General features: G+C 41.6%; 1 protein-coding gene across 9 annotated transcripts in view; it reads left to right on the top strand.

Annotated features, from left to right (window-relative positions):
* The window catches only part of UTRN (utrophin), a 580,332-nt gene that overhangs the window by 360,437 nt on the left and 214,636 nt on the right, over positions 1-5,259 (top strand). The gene's annotated exons all lie outside the window — the stretch shown is intronic.

Below are 5,259 nucleotides of genomic sequence, written 5' to 3'. Positions count from 1 at the left end.
TGTACTATTTTATGAATTTCATTATATGAAAGAGTATTTTGAAGTAAGTTCTCTTTCAGTACTGTTGGTGGTAAGCTTATTTTATCTCTAAACGATTAGCATAGAGGTATTTGCATGATGGCTTACACTGGCAGAATGTCAATTTAGAGTTCTGGCATTCGGTTATTAAACCTTCTTATGTGATCTGTAGTTTTCATTATAAAATTCCATTTCTGTAACCAACATTAGGTGTAATGTTATTTCTAATGATGGTGGTAGTAATCATGAAAATTTAAACAGTAATATGTAATAAATAGCACAATTCTAATGGTTTATGAAGCATTGTTGGCACCTCTCACACCTAACAACATCATTCAGTGTCTACAGGACCACAATACTTGCAAAGACTTTGTTAAATATTTGGCAAAGCAGCACCTAGTGAGTGTCTGGGGATTTTTCTCTTCTGTTTTTGGAAGATTTTGCAAATATTAAAATGTATTTTCATACGAAGGAGCAACAAGAAAGTTTTACTGATAGGTTTATAGTTAATGTTGAAGAGCCAATTTACATGCTAGCCAAATGGTAGATGGTCTACTTCAATATTTTTACATCGTTGTACAGAGAAATTCAGTACGTTTCACCTGAAACTACACTTACATTTCTTTATCTTATATAAAATATGAAAGCAATAGGTCTTGCTTTGACATGTATAAGTTCTGTGTTGTAAGACATATAAATGTAAATGAGAGGTACATATTTTAATACCTGGCTATAAGACACGTGAGTTTAGATATTTTACACAAACTGGGGTGAGTCCTGGAATCACAGGTCCCAGGTTTTACCTAGCCAAAAAACTGTTTAGCACTGGAGAGGCCCCACCTGCTGTGGATATAAGGGTTATTCATGACCATTTTGAAGCCCTGTTACATTGCCAGAGGTGTGGAAAGAGAGCGTAGTTAGTTATAAAGAAGAATCAAGACCATAACCTTGCGTGTCCCACAGGACGGAAGTGGGATCCTTTAAAACAAAAGTTCAGTAGAAATACCTGCAGGCCATATGTAATCTCATGGGGTTCAGCCTCTCTTTTTATTTTTAATATTTTTTTCAATAAATGGTTTATCCTGAAAAGGAAAAAAAATGAGTTTATAGACTGAGTTCAAGCAAACCAATCTATATTTTAGATCTTTGTAGGATCTACTGTATCCCGTCATTAAGTTTAAAATTGGTCTTTTTTTAAAAAGGGAGAAACTCTTGGAATGATGATAATGATAAATGAGCTGATAGTTTTAAAATGTTAGGGCTGACTTCAGTGGGTCATCGTCAAAGCTAGCAGGCTTCAAAGTAAGATTCTTAAAGCTGTGATATGGTTTGAGGATGCACACTGCATTGCTCCCTTACTATGCCCACCTGCTTTGTTCTTGTCATTAAGGAAGTAAAGAAACCTACTCTCAGAAATGCTCACAGAGGAAGGGGCAGATTCTCAGTGACATGAATTGTTACAGCCTCATTGATTTAACTATCCTAGTTTCACTGCACACCAGCTAAGGATCTGTCTCAGGGTTGGTTTTGGTAGCGAGACCCTGTTAGCCGAGAAAGTGCCAGGGTAGGAGTGGTTGAGTTAGGTGCAGTGGGTATGTAGAGGTTGACAAAACAAGCACTTATTTTCACGCAATTTGCAGCCATATTCAGCATGCAAGTTGTTCTGCTGCTGGCTTTGCTGTGGATGCCCTTTATCCAAAGGCTTTGCCCTAGGATTATTATAGGCCTAAATACATCATTGGCTTTATCACAAAATCATAGAATCATAGAAAATTAGGGTTGGAAGGGACCTCTTGAGGCAATCCAATCCTCTGCTCAAAGCAGGACCATACCCAACTAGATCATCCTAGACAATGCTTTGTCTACCCGGGTCTTAACAGCCTCCAAGGATAGAAAGCCCATAACCGCTCTGTGTAACCTGTACCAGTGTTTTACTACCCTCCTAGTGAGAAAATTATTCCTAGCATCTAACCTAAACTTCCCTTGGTGCAACTTGAGACTGTTGCTTCTTGTTCTGTTATCTGTCACCACTGAGAACAGTTTAGCTCCATCTTCTTTGGCCCCCCCCTGCGCCGTTTTTTTTTGCCCCCCCCCCCCCCTTTCAGGTAGATGAAGGCTGCTATTAAATCCCCTCTCAGTCTTCTCTAGATCAGTTTTTCTCAACCCATGGTATGCGCACTCCTGCTGGTACGCAAGACGCGAGCAGGGGGTACATGGGTGCTGCATTTTGGTCTTTTCCTGCTCAGGTTGGAAGTTCTGGCTGCCGCCCCTCCTGCTGTGTCCAGTGCACTGGGGTTTTCACTCCCCAGTGTCAGTGTGCCAGGGGATAGGGAGGGAGGCCCCGCGCAGGCTGTTTTGCCCCGGGCTGCGGTGGAAAAACTGGGACTTGTCTCACGGCAGCAAAACCACAAGTGCCACAGTGGGACTTCTGGTTTTGCTTTTGCCTCGTCAATAGGCAGGGGGTATGTAAGGTACCAAAGATTGAGAACCACTGCTCTAGTTAAGCCCAGTTCCCTCAGCCTCTCCTCATAAGTCATGTCCCCGAGCCCCCTCCTCATTTTTGGTGCCCTCTGCTGGACTCTGTCCAATTTGTTCACATCCTTTGTGTGGTGGGGGACCCAAAACTGAACACAGTACTCCAAATGTGGCTCCACATCTGCTGGAGTCACAGAGGGGAACGATCACTTCCCTTGATCTGATGGCGAAACTCCTACCAATGCAGGCCAGTTTGCCATTTTCCTTCTTGGCAACAAGGGCACAGTGTTGGCTCATATTCAGCTTATTGCCCACTGTAACCCCCAGGTCCTTTTCTGCAGAGCTGCTACCCAGCCAGTCAGCCCCCAGCTTGTACTGGTGCATGGGATTGTTTTGTCCTAAGTGCAGGACGTTGCACTTGTCTTTGTTGAACTGCATGAGATTTCTTTTGGCCCAATCCAATTTGTCTAGGTCATGCTGAATCCTAACCCTACCCTCCTGCATATATCTACTACTCTCCACAGCTTGGTGTCAGCTTCAGACTTGCTGAGGATGCACTCTATACCATCTTCCAGGTCGTTGATAAAGATATTGAACAAAACGGGCCTCAGGACCAACCCCTGGGCCACTCCACTTGATACCAGCTGCCAACAAGACATTGAGCCATTGACTACTACGCTCTGAGCTTGATGATCCAGCCAGTTTTCTATCCATCTTACAGTCTGTTCATCCAGCCGATACTTCTTTAACTTGCCTGTGAGCATGTTGTGGGAGACCGTATTGAAAGCTTGGATTTTTGGGCTAAATCCTGCCAACAGTTGATGCTCTCTGTATTGCCTGCCAAGTAATCATTGCAGATTCTGGTGGCCAGAGTTTGCCTTTTGAAGTAAACTTTCATTTCTAATGGTGTATTTTTAGTGGAGTGAAAGATAACAAATTGATAGCTCTGGTAATTGATGTCCTTTGTCAATAGAGCACAATGCTTCGGCAGCATTGTAGGTATCCTCAGATCCTTCTCCCAATGTGAATGAACCTTGAGCCAGTACTTCACTATCCTCATCCCTTTGTTCCTTAATGCCCCTGCTATCATCACCAACAAAGCCCTGAAGTGCCAGGGTCCTAGCCATATGATGTGGATTCCTATCTATTTGAATCTGCAGCAATACTACAGATGAATCAGTTGGAAAGTGACAGCTTTGTAGTTTCTGTCTTTTATTCATTTGAGCCATTTAAAATGAAACTATCCTATCTGGATTTGTGTATGTGTTTGGATACGCAACAGAATGTATATCTGCACTAGCCTTTACTTTTAAGGCTCCTTTCATCCCTGTTTTCTGAGTTGCATACAACAAAGTGATACAAAGAACTGCAGTCAAATCTTGTTATATTTCACAAAATACCACCTTAAAAACATTACCCATACCACCGGAAATGTACCACTGACTGAGAATAATCTTTTTTAAGGCTATTCTGGCATATAATAATTTTACTAGCATTTCAAATAGCCATAATGGATAAGAAGCAAGTGAAACTGTCACAGGGCTCACAGAAGGCTGACATGCATAATAACTATAACAGAAGTATTTCACAAATGATAGACTTGTTTATTTTTTATTAAAACTATTATTGCATTTTTGACTCACCAGAAAGTTTATTTGAAGCATTTTTCAAGTTAATATTGTGTGATATACAGGAAGCATTGATAATAGGTAGAGCAATTCATCATATGTGTGCTCTTACTTTGTTTCAAGTGGAAATGATTTAAAATCAAGTAACTTCCTTGTAACCAAACTTCAGGTGTCAGGTTTCCTGTTGAAATGAGAGCAAAGGCCTCATATGAAAGCAATCTGCATATGTTGAATCTGAAGTATTAAGACAGGCAGGGTGTGTGCGTGTGTATAGGGTTTTGTTTCAGGATTACAGTTATTTTTGCGGTTGAAAAAAATCTATTTAGTAACTGAATATCCTAATTTCCTTCTGAGGGGAAGGAAATGGATTGAGTCTATAGTGCAGTTAGGGGCTTATGGACCAGGATTTTTGCAGTTGTTAGAGATACTACCGTTTTGCAGCAAGGGAGGCCTCCAGGGAGTGGGAGTGTGCTTAGCTTCTGAGCAGCCTGCAGGGTGGTGGAAGGGAGGATGCTGATTAAAATAATAAACAAATGCTGGGAATAGATTACCGCTCTGGTGTTAAAGTAAGATCCCCTGTGAAGATTTCAGAGGTTGCAGCATCATCCTTGGTTGAAAGTTTTTGAAAGAGAGGAAATACCAGTTTCTTGCTTTTTTTTTTTTTTTTAATGGGACTTAAGAGCTCTTTTGCACTACAGCATCCCCTAGGCAAGGCTGACATAGGGAAATGGACTGAAACTGGCATGGTCATTACTGTAGCAACACAAGACTGTTGGTGCCTGGGAGACAGCGAGAGAGAAAGGGCTGGCCTTCTGTCTGCTATTTTGGTGATACCTCTTCTTCTGAACAAAGTCTGCTTCAGCCAATTTTGGTCTCAATTAAAAAAGCTGGCCTTTTTTTTTTTTTTTTTCCTACTCAGAAACAACTTTTTGGGGGGCAAAATCCTTCTGAGTGGAAAAAACCTGGAATAGTTTGTTGTTTTTTTGGGTTTTTTTCAACTTCTGCATGCCACGAGAATATTGCTTCTTTTGTTATGTGTAATTGAGACCAAACGCTGAGCTTGAGGGCCAGCAGGTTATTACTGAAGCGAGGGAAAGGGAATCCTGGGCTGCCGGTGGAGAAGAGGAGAGCATGCCAA

Source organism: Alligator sinensis, unplaced genomic scaffold (assembly GCF_000455745.1).
Source record: "Alligator sinensis unplaced genomic scaffold, ASM45574v1 scaffold153_1, whole genome shotgun sequence".
NCBI classification, from domain to species: Eukaryota; Metazoa; Chordata; order Crocodylia; family Alligatoridae; genus Alligator; species Alligator sinensis.
This window is presented reverse-complemented; position numbering and strand designations above follow the sequence as displayed.